This window comes from Protopterus annectens, chromosome 7.part0 (assembly GCF_019279795.1).
Source record: "Protopterus annectens isolate FY-2018-M chromosome 7.part0, PAN1.0, whole genome shotgun sequence".
Taxonomy (NCBI): domain Eukaryota; kingdom Metazoa; phylum Chordata; order Ceratodontiformes; family Protopteridae; genus Protopterus; species Protopterus annectens.
Genome location: NC_056739.1, coordinates 82,254,868 through 82,275,035, shown reverse-complemented (window position 1 = coordinate 82,275,035; position 20,168 = coordinate 82,254,868). Strand labels below are relative to the sequence as shown.

At 45.9% G+C, this 20,168-nt stretch overlaps 1 protein-coding gene across 1 annotated transcript in view; it reads left to right on the top strand.

The window, feature by feature from the left end:
- Window positions 1-20,168, top strand: part of PTPN7 (protein tyrosine phosphatase non-receptor type 7) — a 903,781-nt gene that overhangs the window by 350,781 nt on the left and 532,832 nt on the right. The gene's annotated exons all lie outside the window — the stretch shown is intronic.

The window sequence follows — 20,168 nt, the reverse complement described above, 5'->3', positions numbered from 1 at the left end:
GTTTTCTTTTAGATGTAAGTTTAGGATACATATGACTTACACCATGGCATGTCTTTGCTGTTTATAAGAACTTCATGGTCATCTCATAGGCATGCCCTTAGACCATGAAACAATCTGTTTGTTGTATCTCACTTTTGATTTTATTACGTGGGTAGATGTTTGTGAACACTGGAGATTTTTTATACGGAAGATGTATCACATAGATCTGTGCATGACTGTAGGAATATACGTGATACATACATTTTAATATATACACTTTAATATAGAAAGCACCCAATGTTAAGCATAGAAACCATTTATTTTAGGAATGCTTGTTTCATTGGGGTTGAAATTACAGCCCACCCTAGAACTGACGGAAGAATTGACTGTTTCTATACTGGTGCCTTTAATGTTTTGATTTGTCAGTCATAGCGCTATGACGTCAGGACGTTGCTTAGTAGTCTAACGCTTGAACATCAGCTCCATGCCGCTATGAATAGTAAGCCGAATGATGTTATATGCAAGAACTTCTGACATTTAGTGCATGTAAGAACAGACTATATATATGACACAATGTATATGTTTTTTATTTCTACCGTTTTTATATTTTTTTCATTTTCATCGTTTTGAGTGCAAGTACCCAAGCGAGATAAGCTCTAATGTCATATGCAGTCTGTTAAATGTTCAGGCTTCAGAATGTTTGAACTTCGTTTGGCAAACAAGTTCATATTTTTGTGATTAACAGTTTAGTCCTCAATATAATGGATGAATCAAATTCATTGTTTTGATCATTATGACCTATATATCGGGGTCTGCTTAACCTGCATTTTTAATATGAGTTTAAAAGTGTCTCATAGAGATATAATTTTTTAAGGTTTGTGAATGTGATTTTCAATCATGCTTTATGAAATGGTTCCCAATACAATATTGGTTCGTCTGGGCACACAGCACATTTTTCATATTCACAATATGTTTTTATGTTTACATTTATGTGTTTTATATTTACATGTCTCTAATGCTGATGCATATACAATGCAACAGTTGCTTAGCAGTAAATTCATTAATTGATTAAATGGTTTGGTTAATTGTTTGATGTTCCCGCCTAGTGCGGTATAAATGTTGGATTCTTACTTTGTATTAATGAAATCTGAAGAAGCGCGGTTGCACCGCGTGAAAGCGCTTATTTCTTTTTCTGTTCCCGTTTTTGTTCTTCATTAAAAGACTGCTTTTTTACAAAAGTGACGAAGTGACATCTTTTTATGCCAGCACAAGTGTTGCAGCTCTGCATGCGGCTTTTGGATGGTTCTGTTTAACAGTTTGGTGACTTACCATTGTTAGTTCAAATAGCTGTGGTTATAGGAACAATTTATTGAACGGTCCTAAGTGGTTGGTTCACCACTTTTATTCTATATTGTTGGGCTTCGTTTTTGGTGAGTGAACCACTTGACAAGTTTCACCGACTTCTTTATTTGCTGATCATCAATTGTATCCATAGTTTGTGGTAATGTATCTTGGCGGGCCAGATATTTAAAGATGAACAATGGACAAAGGGAGCAGAAAAAGACATTTTCATTATCTGTTTTTGGATTTTTTTCTATTAACCAACAGACTATCAGTCTAAAATTATAACAAAAAAAGAAAAAGCTGTCTGCTCAGATTCTAACTAGATCCTAGAACTATTCCTATTACACCTACAGCTGTCCTAAAGAACATGTTTACATACCTAATTTTCGAAATGAGCAAAGCTGAAGACAAACGTACTCCAGTGTGTGTTAATTACACATTGAACACAAAAGCATAGTATAGGACGTGTTAATTACATGCTGAACACAAAAATGTATTCCAGCATGTGTTAGTTACACAGTGTGTTTAAAACGTTTCAAGTTTTTATGCTTACCTCTCAAATGTACAGATTTTCGCAGAATGTCCAAATTTTTGACTCATGTTTTTGGTCTATTCTTCCTAAAATTTGTGATTTTCTGGCAAATCAGTGGGATAATCTGAGGACTGAAGTCACTAAATAAGGACATATATTTGAGTTTCAGACTTCAAAATCTCCAGCAAATGTATATTAACACAAATCCTGTTACTCTAGCAACTTTCTAAGTTTATAAGAGCAATATTTAAAATATGTCCCTATTTTTGGGTCTTTGTACCCCATTTTGCCAGGCTTTCTCCAGATTTCTTGCACTAAGAGGTTGAGAGGTATGTTTTTATGCCATGACTTTTCTTCACTCACAGACACTGTCCCCTTTTTTCAGAACTGGTGGTGGGATAAGTGTGCCAGAATCCAAAGAAACAAAGTATTGTATAGCAAACTTCATACAGTCAAAAACTATCAACTACATAGTTAAAGCAAAAAGTCACAACACTGGAAGATTTGTCCTTGAAACAAGGAGTTATTTACTTGAGAAAATTCATTCCTGTTTTTCTTTCCAAGTAGCTTCTCAATTTTTTTAATTTCTCCAAATGATTTGGGTTTGTGATACCATGACTGAAGTTCATGACATTAGTATTGGTTCAGTCTTGACATTGGTATTGTTTCAGTCTTTGATGTCTGATAAGAGTGCTCTTCTCAGCACCCAAAATGCAGCCAGAATTGTTTCCTTTTTCAGTTCACACGGGGTCATACCTCTCAAGTCTACCTCATTACGAGGAACACACCTCATTTGAGGTCTTAAAAAGTTCATGTTCCTCAAAGTTCCACACTGAAAGCGTCTGTCACACATTCAGTGTTAGGAATTTTTTAAGTGAAATCCATGGTAAATAGAAATTAATCATATTAATTCATTAAATGATCTTCTTTATAAGAAAAAACAGCATATTTTAACCATCCTATGACCTTCCTAGCTGAAGTTGTTAGTAAGCCATTAGTATGTGTTTCGCATTTTGCCCATTTGTTCCACATTATGAAGGCCAAGTGTTCCTCATTTTGGAAATGGAAGGTTGAGAGCTATGCATGGGGTTACACGTACTGGTAACATATTTAAAATTATTTTTTTATTTTTTATTTGTCCTGTTGCTCCTTCTACTTTTGGAACTGTCTGGGTATAATTGCCCTACATTTCTTGTTTCTGCTTTATTTTATGACTCTCTGTCTCTCAGGAAGTAATACATTATAATCCTTGGGTGTACCAGTTTCAACAATTAACACAAATGTAGCCTTTTTCTGGAAAATACCTTGTTTTCTTGGACTACTGTATCTGGTCCACCTGTTCTGGTTCATGTAATTGTCAATAATATCTCCATGTAGCTAGTACTACATTTCACACGTCACATTTTATTCAAATTTGCTCATTATAATCAGGAGTGATCTGCATTCAGCCTGCTTTGCATTAGGTTTATGAACCCAAGGACAGGTCAAATCTCTCTCTGTGAGAGTCAAATGACTGTAACATTATGAGCTTCCAGTCCTTCATTTAACTGGTTTCTTCCAGGTGACTCATGCTGTAATATGCCAATACAGTTCATTTCTAACTGCAGAAAAACACCATCTACACACACACCACCAGTGTTTGTATAATATATGGTGTGTGTGTCTGTGTGTGTGTGTGTGTGTGTGTGTGTGTGTGTGTGTGTGTGTGTATGTGTGTGTGTGTGTGTGTGTGTGTGTGGGTGTGGGGAGGACATGCAGACTCCACACAGAAGGCACTCCCCGCACACTAGCTGAGAATCGAACGGGAGAACCACTTGCTGTGAGGCAACAACGCTACCGCTGCACCACCGCGGATAAGAAACTCCCTCAGTGATTTACCAAAAAGAAGAGGTTAATGGAGATCTAGCAGTTGGTAGGGAGAATTAAGATTCTAAGCACTTAATGAGCATGGTACAGGGTTTGATTTTTTTCTACTGCCACATTTGCATACTGTGCGAATCCAAGGAAGTCACTTAACTAGATAGCTTCTAGCTAAAAATATAGACTGGGACATACATGCACACACACAAACACATATTTCTCCTTGCAAAAGTAGTCTCCCTTTTAGAATCAGTGGCACTGAGGGAGGAAATGTGCTTCAGAGTACACACTTCTTGCAAAAGTTGTCTCCCTAGTAGCAGCATATGTTGAAGGGGGAAGAGTGCTTCTGCGCTTCAGAATTATAGAAGCATACACTGAGAGAGGAAGAGTGCTTCTGTCCTTGTCTGAGCTGTGTAAGTTGAGAGGAATAAGGCTCAGAGGAAAGAGAGAGAAGAGATGAGTAACCTCACTGTTCCAGGTCTGTATGTGTTTATACATATGTGTGTGTGTGTGTGTGTGTGTGTGTGTGTGTGTGTGTGTGTGTGTGTGTGTGTGTGTGTGTTTATGTATGTGTAAATATACACACACACACACACACACACACACACACACAAACACACACACATTCTCAGAGGTATGGAAAGATAAAGAACGCCACATAAAGTATGCTCATAAATAGGTTTTAGGTTCATAAGTAGGTACTAGGCTATCTGCCCGAAGGCATTTATAAGCCTAGCCAGAATATGTTGGCTTTCACCGCCCCCTTAGATTAGTTCCCTGTGCCTCTGTCCAGCAGAGCCATTGAAGTGATCCCTGGGGTAAACTTTCTGTTTCCCATCCACTCGTCAAGGTTTCTCTTGAAGAGGGTTAATGAGGAGCTCTGCCTAATGTAGATTGGAATCTTGTTCCAAAGCACGGGAAGTCTCTGGGACAGGAATCTATCCCTCCAGCCCATCCTATTTATTGTTGTGGTGAGGTTTAGAGGAGCATGTGGCTCGAGGGGATATGGTTTTCTTTAGGTGGAGCATGTCCATCAGTTCTGGGTTGGAAATGGCCTTGTATGTCAAGCAGAGATCACCTCTGAGTAGGCAGTATGCAACTGAGTACAGCTGGAGTTTCTTCAGTTGAGCTGCATAGGACATTTGCTTGAGGCCAGTGATTCTCTTGGTCAGGTACTTCTGTGGTCTTTCCAGTTGTTGCAGGTGTCTTGTAAGGTACATCCCAAATGGGGCATTGTACTCTATGATCGGTCTGATGAGTGATGCATAGAGGGGCCCAATGACCTCCTTCGATCTGGATGCAAACCCTTTTGTGATTAGGTGGGCCACATAGAAGGATTTTCTAACCACTTTGGCAATGTGATTATCAAAGGAATGGTTATTATCTACTTGGGTCCCCAGATCCCTTATTACGTCTTTCGTATTTAGGGGGCTACCACCTATGTGATAGTTTATGGGTACTTGGATTTTGTCAAAGGGCATGACTATGCACTTTTTGGCATTTAGCTTGAGGCCATGGTTTTGACACCAGGTATCTGTCTCAGTGAGACCCTTTTGGAGGATGTCTGTGTCAGCCTGAGAGTCAATTATAGCCCCTTGTTTTCAGTCGTCTGCGAACTTGGTCAGCCATAGTCCTCCTGTGCTTGCCTGTACCTCTGAGAAGTATATGCCGAACAGGAGAGGTCCTAGGACTGAGCCCTGGGGAACACCACTTTTAACCGGTTTACAGTCAGACCTACCTCCCGCAACTCTTACCATGTGGGCTCTGTCCGTGAGCCAGTTGGCAACCCATCTCGTGACACAGGGGTTTATGTTCAGGCTGGTGAGCTTGTCTATAATACCTGAGTGGGGAATGGTGTCAAAGACCTTTGCAAGGTCTAGGTAGGCTGTGTGGACCACCTTTCCCTCATCTATAGCCTTGGTAACTGAAAGAAGTCCACCAGGTTTAGGAGACATGATCTGCCCTTAACAAAGCCGAACTGGGTAGGGTCCAGTGTTTGGAGGTTTCCAATGTCTCTGTTAATGAGATCCATGATGATGCACTCCATAGCTTTTCAGACCAAGCTCGTCAGGCTTATAGGGTGATAGTTGCCGGGGTCCGTTGTGGCTCCACCTTTGTGGAGTGGAATAACCATTGCTGTGTGCCACTCTGTGGGCATGTAGCCTGTGGAGAGGCTGAATTTAAACAGTGCATTTAGGTGAGGGGTTAGTTCATCTTTGAGCTCGTGTAGGACGCAGCCTGGGACACCGTCTGGTCCCACTGATGCTGTGTTTTTGGCTTTGGAGAGGGCTGTTTTAACCTGAGTGTCTGTGATTTCAGGGGCACTACATTCTTCTGGTATAGTTATGGGCCCTTTTGGGGGTGAAGTTTGCAGTGAACCTGTCTGCCAGGATGTTGGCTATATCAGTCGGTTCAGTGTATTTTGTGCCATTCTGCACTAACTCCGAGCCGATCTGAGAATTGCCACTTAGATTCTTGACATAGCTAAAGAGTGCCTCGTGGTTATCTTTGGAGTCCATGGCAATTTTTCTTTTGAAGCTAGCCTTGCATGATTTTATGATGGAACGTAGTTTCTTGCTGATACTGACCAGGGATGTCTTCCCTTCTTGGGATTTTACTTTTTTCTGTACTAGTTTCCTCCTTCTATTGTATAGCTTGTTTATGGCAGGGGTCCACCAGACTGGTTTCCTTTTCTTGGAGGAATGAGTCTTGGTTTTGTTTGGGATAGCACGATCCATGCATTATTTTAGGTGCCCGTAGAGTGCATTAGTAAAGGATTTTCCAGCGTGGACAGCATTATCCTTTAGCATGGGTGCTTTGAAACTTCCCACCTCGGTCTTAAGTAACGTGAAGTTTGCTTTTGAAAAGTTTTTCACGGTGGTTTCTTTGACTGGGGGTGGTAGCGGAATGTGGATATCCAGACTGATTAGTTTATGGTCAGATCTAACCAGTGAGGAGTTGACCTCCGTTGTGGTTGGTGATGACCAGTCCAATCTGTTGTCACCTCTGGTGGGGGTGTTGACCAGTTGATCCAGGGCATTTGAATTTATAAATTCTAGGAAATGTTGGGCAAGGGAGTTTGTACTTGAGTAGTTCTCCCAATTAATGTTTGGGTAATTGAAATCACCCAATATCAGAGTGTTTAGTAGGTCCTTTATGTTTCTCAGTGTTTCCAGGAATGCAGAGTGGGGGTCCTGGGACATGTTGGGTGATCTGTAGCAAGCTATAATTTGAACAGCAGTTTTGCCCATTGTTAGTTGCACGTGGATAATCTCTGAAGCATCGTGCTGTGCCACTAACCTGGAGGTGTGGGTATCCTTGATGAATATGGATACTCCCCCACCTTTTGTATTTCGGTCTGGGTTTTGTGGCCGAAATGTATGGCATGAGTTGTAGCCTGGTAGTGCTGGGGTGCTCTCTGGAGCCTTAAACCAGGTTTCTGTTACTGCACATATATTTATTTTCTCCATACCGAGGAGTGCCTCGAGTGCGTGCATTTTGAGGTTTAGACTTCTGGCATTGAGTAGCATTACCCTTAGTTTTTTGTTACTTGTGCTATTTACGGTGGTGGGTTTGTCTTTTGAGCCTTGCCTAAAAAAGGCACTATGGGGGTGGCAAGAGCCTTGGCCAGTATTCAAAAGCCTAAGGGTGACAGTTGCAAGCCATCTCTAGTGAAACAGAGTGGCTTGTCGAGCATGTCATCCCAGGCTGACAGACACTGGCTCCCCTTTGAATGACACCAGAAGCTTAGCCAATTGTTGAAAATAGAAGTTATGTCCTTACCATAACGTTCCATGTGGAGTGTTCATCTCGCCTTTGTTCTTACACATGGGTTCGGAGCCGATCCTCGGCTCCGTGCCGGCCTCTTGCAAGCTCTGCATCGAGAAGAAGCTCGAGACAATCTAATACCCACAATCCCCCTCTGCCTTTACCTCAGATCTAGTTTGCAAGCAAACCAATCTACATAACAGCACATTCATGCCATACATCTATACATACATAAACAGACACATATAAAGTATATGTGTATACCAACTATGTACACAGAATAATGACAGTAGCAAAAAATGCTTCTGGCCAGGCATCAAAGAACGTTCTTCCTAAGGGTGGGAGGGTGGGACTGTAAGAACAAAGGCGAGATGAACACTCCACATGGAACGTTATGGTAAGGACATAACTTCTATATGTGATAGTGTTCAATCTCGCCGTTTGTTCTTACACATGGGTAGCGTCCCTAGCTCCTAAATCCTGAGGAACTCACGGAGGACGTTCTTGAGCACAGTGGAACCAAAGGTTGCCCTGTCCCTAGAAACCTTATCTACTTTATAATGAGAAATAAATGTATGTGGCTTAGACCAGGTAGCAGCCGCACAAATAGCATCCAGAGGTAGGCGAGCTGCATGAGCCAAAGACGTAGATATTGATCTTGTGGAATGTCCTTTGGGTTTGTTTAGAAGGGGTTGATTTGCAGAATCGTATACATAGATTATACAATCCGTTAACCACTTTGAAAGAGTTCTTTTGGTAACTGCAAGTCCTTTCCTGCTATCAGCAAAAGCCACAAAGAGTTGATCTGTTTTCCTGTGATCTTTTGTTCTATCCAAATAAAACCTTAGCTGTCTGTGAACATCCAATTTGTGTAACATATACTCCATTTTGTTGGAGTGGTTTTGAAGAAAGTGGGTAATTCAATGGACTGATTAATGTTGTTAATAGAACACACTTTAGGGAGGAAGGATGAATTGGTTGCAAGAGAAACTCTGTCAGAGTGAAAGATCAGATAAGGGTGCTTGATGGAGAGAGCCTGAAGTTCAGACACTCGTCTAGCAGAAGTAATGGCTACCAGAAAGAGAGTTTTCCAGGACAAAAATTTTAATGGGCAAGAAGAGGCAGGTTCAAAGGGGGCAACATTAATTTAGATAGCAACAAGTTTAGACTCCAAGGTGACGTAGGAGATCTGACCGGAGGTCTAATATGAAAAACTCCTTTTAAAAAGGCTTTACAAAGTCTGTGAGCCATGATAGGAGCTCCACATTCTTCCACATGGAAATTCGAAATGGCAGCCAATTGAACTCTTAGAGTAGCAGGAGAAGCACCCTGATGAAATAAGTCTGTTAAGAACTCTAAAATCTTATTCAAAGGAGCTGTAAAGGGATCAACGTGGTGTGTATTCGCCCAGAATACAAACCGTTTCCATTTGCTAGTATATGTTTTAGTAGTGGAAGCCTTATGCGAAGCCACTAATATATTCTGGACTGCTGGTGACAAGAGATCAGACCTGGCTAAGTTGGGAATTGGAGCAGCCAAGCTGCTAGATGGAGTGACAGAAGCGGGATGGGGAACCCCTGACGAGTGAGTCAACAGATCCGCTCTGGGTCCAGAATCCAGGGTCCCCGAATGCAGTGAATTTTCAGGGAGGGAAACCAAATTTGACGAGGCCAGAATGGAGCAATGAGGATTATCGTCCTGTGAAGGTTCCTGGCTTTCTGGAGAAATTTCGGTATCAGAGGAAATGGAGGAAATGCGTGCAGGAGTCCCGGGGCCAATCAGAACCAGTGCGTCCCTGGGGACTTCCCTGGAAGGGGTAATAGGGCAAAGTAGCTCCTGCATTTGGCATTCATTGGAGACGCAAACAGGTCGCAGGAAGGCTGGCCCCATGTGCGAAAAATCCTTTTCGCCACTGACTGTTTCAGAGACCACTCGTGCGGTAGCAGAATTGCTCTGCTCAGCCTGTCGGCTATGACGTTCCATGACCCGGGATGTGCGTTGCTATTAGAAAGCGACCCGTGGACTCTGCCCACTGCCAAATTCTCATGGCCTCTCTGCATAGTTGATAGGACTTGGTTCCCCTTGTTTGTTTATGTACCAGACTACCGACATGTTGTCCGTCTGAACTGCAATAGTCCCTAGAGGAAGAAGGGGAGCAAAGTGTTGCAACGCTAGAAACACTGCCCTCAACTCTAGAACATTGATGTGCAGATTGTATTCCAAATTGGTCCATTCGCCTTGGACTGTCTGTCCCTGAAAGATGCCCCCACCCTATCAGGGAAGCGTCCGTGGTCACCGTAACTGTGGGCGTAATACAAACGGCCTCCCTGGGAAAGGTTGCACGTTTGGAGCCACCAGTTTAGATCTGTTTTGCAAGTCTTTGTTATGAGAATCTTGTGTGTTAGAGGTAGTTGCTGGAATGACCATTGAGCAAATAGCAGCCATTGTAGGACTCTCATGTGCAACCTTCCCAGGGAATTGCAATAAGGGAGGCTGACATGAGGCCCAACACCTTCAGTACTAGGTGTGCAGGAGATTTCCTTGACAAGAGTAGAAGACGAATGTGAGTCTGCAGTGATGATATCCTTTCTGGGGGAAGCCTCAGAATCAATTGGCGTGTGTTTAACTCTGCTCCTATGAACAAGATATTTTGTGATGGCTGAAGTAAGGATTTTCCAAATTTACGGAAATCCCTAGGTGAACACACAGTTGAAGAACATAGTCTCTGGCCTGCAGTAGTTGACGCCGGTGGTGGCTGAAAGGAGCCACTCGTCCAGATACGGAAACACCTGGAATCCCCGCCGCCTCAAGTGAGACGCTACCACTGCCATGCATTTGGTGAAGACCCTGGGGGCTGAGGTCAGACCAAAGGGCAGGGCTCGAAATTGAAAGTGACTGGCTCCCAGCCGAAGCAAATGATCTCTGGATGCCCTGGCCATTTTGATGTGGTAGTATGCATCCTCTAGATCTATTGAGCACATCCACTCGCCCTTCTGTAGAAATGGAAGGATCGATTGAAGCGTGACCATTCGGAACTTTTCTTTCTTGACGAAAGTATTGAGGTAACTCAGGTCTAGAATGGGCCTCCAGTCCCCTGTTTTCTTTGGAACTAAAAAAACCTTGAGTAAGTCCCGAATCCTTGCTGGTCCGCTGGGACTGGCTGGATGACTTTTTTCTAACAACTTTGAAATTTCTAAAGCTGCTGGCTCTCGCAGATGGGGCGGTACATCTGGGAGTCTTTTCTTTGGAATGGGATAGGATAGGAAGGGTATGGTGTAACCTCTGGTAACTACGCTTTTTACCCAATTGTCTGTAGTTATATCTTGCCAGGCCTGAGGGTATAAAGCTAAGCGACCCCCGACTGCCTCCAGAGCAGGACAGTCGGGCCTCCTCTCAGGAGTGCTGGAAAGGTTTACCAGGGAGTGTTTCCCTGTCACCTTGATGTTGCGGACCCCCTCTGCCGCCAGGGCGGCGTCTTCCACCTCTGCGCCCTCCTCTGCCTCTAGAGGGGGCATCACCCTGTGTGCCCGGGAAAGACCCTTGGTTTTGTTTCCGAAACCACATTTTCCCACCGCGTTGCCCTTTGGGGTACGGTCTGGTTGGGGTGGAAAAACGGACTCCGACAGCAGACAGAGTCTTTCCCTCTTGTTCACACCGGGTAAGGGTCTCCTTTACCTTGGGGCCAAAGAGTGGCACCGTCAAATGGGGCGTTTGTAAAGGAAGACTTGAAGGCTTCCGCAAAGGAGCATAGGCGCATCCAGGATTGTCTACGAAGAGCAATCGCTGAAGCTGCTGCCCTACTCGAACCTTCGCCGCGAGGAAATCAGCCTCATGGACGAGTTAACAATCGATGTTAGGGTATTAAGTTGCGCTGTCACTTTCTCTGAGACAGCTGCATCTGTAGCACCCTGGAGGGTATCTCCCAACTCTTTGACTAGATCCCTCTGCAGACGTGTAAAATGGGTCAAATAGTTCAGGGACCGCATGGAAAAAGCCGCTGAACTAAAATGCGCTTCCCATATCTGTCCATCGTCCTAGAATCTTTATTAGGCGGATGGACAGACAGAAGACTCCGACATCTCCTTTTTCGTGGCTGCAGCCACCACCATAGCGTCTACTGGAACTCCTTTAGTAAGGTAGGACTTATCCTGAGGTGCTGTGATGTACTTGTTCGGTTTCCTAGGAACAGGTTCCACTGTGTCAGGAGCCTCCACGCCTTCGAGCAATAAGTTCCATTAGTTCGTCAAGGGCGGAGTGACCCAGGAGGAGGAAGGGCGAGCACCAAATGCCTTCAGCAGAACTGACTCATCCTCAGAAGGGGGAAGGGACTGCCAGTCACCTCTCTGTTTCAGGATCTCCAAAATGTCTGAAAAAGAGACATCTTCTGAAGGTGACTTCGGGGACCCTCTGACTCATCTAAGTCAGTATCAGATGTTATGGATTCCTGTGGAGAATCCAAGTGTCTCCTCTTACACAGTCTCTTCCTAGGGACTTCCTCGTGGGGAGCATCCGAAGAAGCCTCGGAGGAAGAGGGGCACCCTCCAGGGGTGGCTGAGACACTGGTGCCCGACGCTTGGATGTGGCCGTGGGTGCAGATGAAGACAAAGGCCCTTTATGGGGAGGAGAAACTGCTTCCACTGATGTGGTTGTCTGGGTAGACAACACCTTCCTCATCAGGTCGAACGCTCCCGGGTCCCGCATCGAAGAGTCCCGGTTCCGAAGAAATGGGAAGAATCCCGACACGGGCACGAAGGCATCGACCCGAGGACGGAGCCGAATCGATCCGTGCGAGGCCCGAGGAGAGTCGGAACCGACACGTCGGTTCGACTCTCGGCCCGGAACCAAGAACAGACCGTCGGCTCCGAGACTCCGGTACCGGGTCCGACGGAGTCGAGGTGAGGGGAACAGACCGAGAAAAGGACGGTTCTGGACCCGAGGGCTCCACAATCAGCAGATCAGCCTCTTCCGGCTCCAAAGACTGAATCGGTCTCGGAGGAGGAATGGATGGAGATACAGGAAGGCCTTCAAGTTTCGACACCAGCTGAGTGGAAACCGAAATAAGTTTAGAGAGGGCCGAATGCTCCAGCAGCTTCTGCACCACACGATCCACATCGACATCCGAAAGTTTGGAGGAAGAACGGGTCGAAGGAACCGAAGACGGAGCCGACCTCAATATGGCCGAAGGAGGGAGCTCCATCACCGGTTCCAAGACTCGAGGCTCAGGAACCGACACCAGTTGAACACTCGGCCCCGAAGTCTGTGGAACCGGTGATCTAACCTTTGAAGAAGAGCTCGGAGCCGATGACTTGGGCTCCGACGTCTTCGATTCCTTAGAGGACTTCGATGCCTGGTCAGAAGCATCCAAAGCCTCTTGGAAAGCTGGTTTCAAAAGACCCCTGTCCATTAGTTTCCTGCGCCTATCTGTCATGACCCTCCCACTGAAAGAGTGACAGATGGAGCAATCCTCTTGTAAGTGGAGAGGGCCAAGGCAGTAGACACAGGAACTATGGTTGTCAGTGACCGACATTTTTTGGCCACACTGACAACGCTTGAAACCAGACTTTGCCTTCTCAGACATTGTAGACAATAAACAATTCCAGAAACAAACACACAGTCAAATCCGGGAAAAATAGTCACAATCAGGTAAATGTCAAATCCGGTATAAATTTGTCTCAATATGGTAGTATATGGGAAGGGTGTAGGCCCCGATACAAAAATACCGATAAAAAGGTTAACGGTACCAAAGAATTACGGAACCACAACACAATCACACTAGGTAATACTGACAATATCAAGTTAAATAGAATTCTCAATAAAATACAACAAAAAGTTATATCTTAGCTTAGAAAACCCTCGAGTTAGCTCCCAACGATGCGAATGCAGCAGCGGCAAACTAGATCTGAGGTAAAGGCAGAGGGGGATTGTGGGTATTAGATTGTCTCAAGCTTCTTCTCGATGCAGAGCTTGCAAGAGGCCGGCACGGAGCCGAGGATCGGCTCCGAACCCATGTGTAAGAACAAACGGCGAGATTGAACACTATCACATTTGATAATTTTTTCTCTATACTGTGGTATCATCCTTGGTGAGGGCAGGATGCTACTCAGACTCAGGGTCATACCGGCCTGGGCTACTTGATTAGAGAGCTCCTCCATGTCTCTTTTCATGCAGTCCAGGGCAGTACGGCTCAGGTCATTCACACCAACATGGACAATGACAGAGTCATATTTGTACTTGTTCTGGAGTGAACTGCATGCTTGTGTTATGTGGCGGATCCTGGCACCCGACAGGCAGCTAACAGTAACCTTCTCCTTGTTCATCCTAGTGAGTCATCCTAGTACATCAGTGTGCCTGACTATAGAGTCACCTATTACTAGTGTGTTGGGTATGTTATTTTGCCTTAAGGGCTGTGATTGTTTGGCACACTGGTTTTGTGAAGTATGTGTTTCATGGTTTGTGTTGGGGGGGTGGAGGTTGCTTGGATGTCTGCTTTGGAGGTCTCTGTTGCTTCTGCAGATTTTATTTAGAGCCTCCGAGTATGTTTTCGTGTATTTATGTGTGTTTTTTGCCGGTGCTGGTTTCATAGGTCTATGTGAGACTGGTGGTGTGATGCAAGTAATTCCCTTCTCCTCTTGACTCCCTGGTCCAGTCTTGGGTTGAGAGAGCTTAGCCTCCAGTTTGGCTGTATAATTGCATCTCTCGCATGTATTAGTGTTTGGTGGAAGGAGGAGACGGTTGTCTGTGTACATGAGGCAATTATAACATTGCCTCAAAATGTCCAGATTCACCAGTTGGACTGGAGAGTACACCTGAAACTGCCCTTTGGACATGCCTGGATAGGTACAGTGAACTGTTTTACTGTTTGGCTGGTAAGGTTGAATAGAGAGAGTTGTCCTTCTCTACAGTATAGGGGGGTCTAGTGCTAAGGTTTATTAGTGCTTGCTATGAGTTTTGAGCAAGTGCCGGTATGAGAAGTGAATGGTTTGAGTGCTTAAGTTGAAAGTTTGTCTAGTTCCAAGGGAAAAATTGAAGAGTAGACTTTGTGGAGTTGGGAATAGTTATACCCTAGCTAACCGGTGCTGCTCGGCGCGCAAAACCACTCAAATGCGGATTTTATAGCAAGGAAATGAAAGAGATAGAAATTAACCCAAAATGGCCAATAAACTACTCATTCTTGGGCTGAAACCACTCCTCCAGGGACAGATAGGCTCAAAGCTCCCTCTCTCACAGTGAACAGAGAAACTTCCTTCTATCCAAGTAAGGTATGGGCAAACACAGAAACTTGTAACATAACTGGACTGTACTAGCTTAGAAAGGCGGGAAAATAAGAAGTTATGTACCTACCATAACGTTCCATGTTAGTTGTCTTCTCTCGCCTTCTTTCTTGCTTGATGGGTTCGGAGCCGATCCTCGGCCCGACTGCACTTGCTTTAGCTCGAGAACTCCTTTTACCAGCTCGAGGCAGCCCCATATCCCATGATGCAAGGCAGTAAATACCCAGATCTCGTTTGTTGACAAAGGGCAATAACACCAAGCATAAAATGCTTCCCAAAGGAAGAAGAAACTTACAGATGGAAAAAGGACCAGGTATGAATGGTCTTCAGCATAACAGTTTCTTATACAAGGTCTGTCCAGGCCAGGGGGAAGGAGGGAGGGTCGCAAGAAAGAAGGCGAGAGAAGACAACTAACATGGAACGTTATGGTAGGTACATAACTTCTTAATGTTAAGTTGTCAATCTCGCCTTCATTCTTGCTTGATGGGACCGCGTCCCTAGCACCTCTATCCTGGGTGGCTCAATGGAACAAACTCTTGAGGACTGTAGAGCCAAAACTGGCTCTGTCCCTGGAGGCCAAGTCCAATTTGTAATGGGAAACAAAAGTGTGAGGAGTGGCCCAAGTGGCCGCTGCACAAATAGTGTCCAAAGGCAGTCTAGCTTGAAAGGCTGTAGAAGTAGCTAAACTCCTAGTTGAATGTGCTTTAGGTTTTGAGCACAGCTGTTTTCCCCTGATCGTATAAATTTCAGTGATGACCAAGAAAGCCATCTGGACAAGGTAACCTTAGAAACAGGAAGGCCTTTTTATTATCCGCATAGGAAACAAAAAGTTGATCAGATTTTCTAAATTTTTGTTCTGTCCAAATAATATCTAAGCTGACGGTGGACGCCAAGATAATGTAGCTTTTGTTCAGCTCTATCTGAATAGTTAGGAAAAATACAGGAGATCAATGGATTGATTCAGATTGTTCTTTGAAGCGACCTTAGGTAAAAAGGATGGATTAGTTCTCAAAGATACTCTGTCTTTGTGAAAAATCAAATAGGGGTCGAACCGAAGAGCATGAAGTTCAGACACCCTCCTGGCAGATGTAATAGCCACTAGGAATAAAGTTTTCCAAGAAAGATATTTCAGGGAACAAGAAACAGCTGGCTCAAGGGGAAGAATCAAGGATGTCAGCACTAAATTTAGATCCCACTGAGGAGGAGGATTCCTGATTGGAGGCTTTAGTAGGAAAATTCCTTTCAAGAAGGCCCTGCAGAGCCTATGGGACATAATATTATGATCTGCTATCCCGACATGAAAATTAGAAATAGCAGCCAATTGAACTCTGACTGTGGAAGAAGAGGAGCCTGCATGAAAAATCTCTGCTAAGAAGTCCAGAACTGCCTGAACAGGGGCAGTAAAAGGATCAATATTTTGGGCCTTAGCCCAATAAGAGAAACGCTTCCATTTGCTTGTGTAAATCCTCCTGGTAGAGGATTTTAGTGAAGCTACTATGATGTCTCTAACTGGGTTAGAGATCAAAGGAAGCCTGGCTAAGGAAGGAAGTGGAGCAACCATGCTGTGAGGTTGAGAGAAGGGATTGACCGGTGCAGCTGACCGGATTGGTGAATCAGTAGATCTGGCACTGGGTCCAGATGCCACGGCTGCACCAAAAGGTGATGATGGAGGAACGGGAACCAAACTTGTCGAGGCCAGTAAGGGCAATGAGAATCAATTTGGCTCTCAAACGGTAGCTTTCTGGATCACCTGAGGGATCAGAGGAAATGGAGGGAAGGCATAAAGAAGTCCCTGGGGCCAATCCTGGGTCAGAGCGTCTCTTGGGGATGGCCTGATAGAGGAAGAGGCTGAAGAAGTCTGGACATTTGCTGTTTTGGGGAGTAGCAAAAGATCGCAACATGGACGACCCCATTCCAGAAAAATCTCTTCCGCTATAGATTGCTTGAGAGACCACTCGTGAGGCATGAGGATAGCTCTGCTCAATCTGTCCGCTATAATGTTGGTTTTCCCAGGGATATGCGTTGCTACCAGAAACCGATGAGAGGAGATCGCCCATTGCCAAAGTCTGAGCGCTTCTCAACACAAGGGGTAGGACTTGGTTCCGCCCTGTTTGTTGATATACCAAACTACAGACATGTTGTCTGTGTGGACTGCAATTGTCCCTACGGGAAGAAAGTCGTCGAGGGCTTGCAACGTTAAAAGCACTGCTCTCATCTCCAGGACATTTATGTGCAGATGGTACTCGAACGGTTGCCACATCCCATGAACCATCCTGCCCTGATAATGACCCCCCCCACCCGATCAGGAGGCATCCGTGGTGACAGTGGCTATCGGGACGGAGGTACAAAGCACCTGCCTTGGTGAACCTGAGACGATGTGATCCACCAAGCAAGATGTTCTTTGCATGTTTGTGTCACCAGAATCTGGTGACGCATTGGAAGTTGCTGGTATGACCACTGTGTGAACAGCATCCACTGAAGAAGGCATGTAGAATCGAGCCAGGGAAGAAGTGTAATGGCCGCAGCCATGAGACCTAATACCTTCAGAACCATTCTGGCCTGTATTTTCTTGCTGGCCAGAATGATCCTGACATGAGTCTGAATGTCTGAAACTCTTTGTTCTGTAAGGGTAGCTGACATCCGAACAGTGTTTAAGTTTGCCTATGAAGGTAATAGACTGGCAGGGCGATAAGGATGACTTTTCAAGTTGATTGAGATGCCCAAATGAGAACAAAGGTCTATTGTGTAATCCCTGGCTTGTATAAGCTGATGCCTGGTGGTGGCTGACAGGAGCCAGTCGTCGAGATACGGAAACACCTGGAATCCTTGACGTCTCAGGTGAGCCGTGACCACTGCCATGCATTTGGTGAACACTCTGGGGCCTGTAGTGAGACCAAAGGGCAGGGCTCTGAACTGGAAATGACTGGACCCCAGCCGAAGCGGAGAAATCTCCTGGAGCGTCTGTGAATTTTGATGTGATAGTACGCATCCTGAAGATCTATTGAGCACATCCAGTTGTCCTTCTGTAAGAAGGGCAGAATTGACTGAAGAGTGACCATTCGGAATCTTGACTTCTTGACAGACTTGTTGAGTCTGCTGAGATCCAATATTGGTCTCCAGTCTCCCGTCTTTTTGGGGACCAAAAAGAACCTTGAGTAGATTCCGGGCTCTGAATGGTCTATTGTAACTGGCTGAATGGCTCTTTTTTGCAGTAGTTTTGCGATTTCTAACTCTGCAATGTCCCTTAGCCGGGTGGAACATCTGGAAGGGAACTTGAGGGGAAAGGACTTTCCTCGAAAGGAATTATGTAACCCTTGGATATGATCGACTGTACCCATCTGTCTTGAGTGAGGGAATGCCAGGCTTCTGGGTACAGTGATAATCTTCCCCCGACTGCCTCCAAGGAGGGACAGCCGGGCAACACCTCAGGGATGCTGAAAGGGCTTATCAGAGAGAGGCTCCCTGTTTCCCTGGTTCTTCGGACCCCCTCTGCCTCTAGAGCGGCGTCTGTTATTGTTACCCCCTCTGCCTCTAGGGGTAAACTGACCACGTGAATCCGGCGTGACTCCTTGGGATTTACGGAACCACATCTTCCCACCCTTCTGTCCTTTGGGATAAGGCCTAGAAGGTGGAAAACAGACTCCAACAGCAGAAAGAGTCTTGCCGTCCTGCTCGCACCTGGTCAAGGTTTCCTTCACCTGAGGGCCAAACAAAGCTGACCCATCAAAGGGAGAATTTGTGAAGGACGCCTTAAAGGGATCCAAAAATCACATAGCCGCATCCAGGCTTGGCGCCTAAGAGCCACACCTGTGCCTGCGGCTCTACTCGCCCATCCGCAGCATAAGATATTAGCCGCATGGAGGAGTTTGCAATGGAATTGAGGATTCCTAGCTGAGAAGCAATTTTTTCTTGAGCCCCTGCAGCTGTAGGATCCTGAACTACTTCTCCCAGTTCCTTCAGGATATCCCTTTGGAGTCTGGTGAAGTGACATAGGTAATTCAGCGACGCATAGCAAAGGTCGCTGAGGAAAACATCCGCTTGCATACCTATCCATGGTCCTAGAGTCCTTATTAGGAGGATGGACGGGCACGGAAGGATCTGCAAGTTCCTTTTTGGTGGCCGCAGCCACCACCATGGCATCAGCGGGGACACCCTTGGTAAGGAATTGTTTGTCACTAGGGGCAGTGATAAATTTAGAAGGCCTCCTAGGGACTGGCTCTACAGAATCAGGAGCTGCCCACGCTTCGTGCAATAACCTGCATCAGGGGTCGAAGGCGGAGACACCCAGGAGGTGGAGGGCCGAGATCCAAACGCCTCTAGGTATACTGACTCATCCTCAGAGGGATTGTTGGTGGGCCAGTTTCCTCTGTTTCAGAAGTTCTAGGATGTCTGAGAAGGAGACATCCTCAGAGGGGATCTAGGGATCCCTCTGACTCATCAAAGTCAGTATCCGGGTGACAGACTCGGGGAGTCTACATGCTTCCTCTTACAAGTCCTCTTCCTAGGAGGATCTCCAAACATCAGGAGAATCCTCGGAAGAGGGGAAATTCCCAATGGGGAAACCTGAGGCGGAGGATCTCTGGGTCCTGTAGCAAGAGAAGTGGCAGAGATGTCAACAGGTACTATAGAGGGAGGAGCTACGGGAACAGACTGCTGACTGATACCAGTGGCCAGTACACTCTTCATCACCTCGCATGCTCCCCTCCCAGGCAGGTCCGAGAGAACCCGCTCCGAAGAGCTAGGAACCCAGGGACCACCGAAAGGGAAGTCTCCGAGGCAGATGTCGGAGCCGAGCTCACCAAGGCCGAGGCTCCAAGGGGAAGAGCGGGCTCGGACAAGGGTCCGATGCCACTCACCCCCTCGGAGGAGACCATGGAAGCCCGACCACCGAATCCCTCTAAGGAAGAGGAGATAAGAGTAGAGGCTGAAGGAACAGAAGGGGGTATCCGTCCTCCAGCCGTAGCAGTAACCATGCCCGAAGACTCCAACTCCAAGCTCTGGGGTAGAGTTGAAGGAGGAACTGTAACGGGGTGTGGACCAACAGTCGTCTGCTGAGACGGACTGTGTAACATTTGGGCCAGTACCTGTGACTTGAGCAATCTACTGACCACTCTCTCTAGGTCATGATCTGACAACCTGGATGATCTTGAAGATCGGCTCCGATGACTCCGTTCCGATAGAAGAGGTGAAGCCGGAGCCGAGAGTATCGGCTCCAAGGAAGGAGACCTCGACCTCTTCCTGGAATGAGCCATCGGAGCCGATACTACAGATCCTGTCGGAGCCGACTTCTCGGAGCCGACAGAACGCCTCGATGTATCGGCTCCAGCCGGAGCCGATACAGCCACTAAAGTAACGGTGTCGGAGCCGATCGGAGCCGACACCGATGCCTGTGCCACATGGGTGTCGGAGCCGAT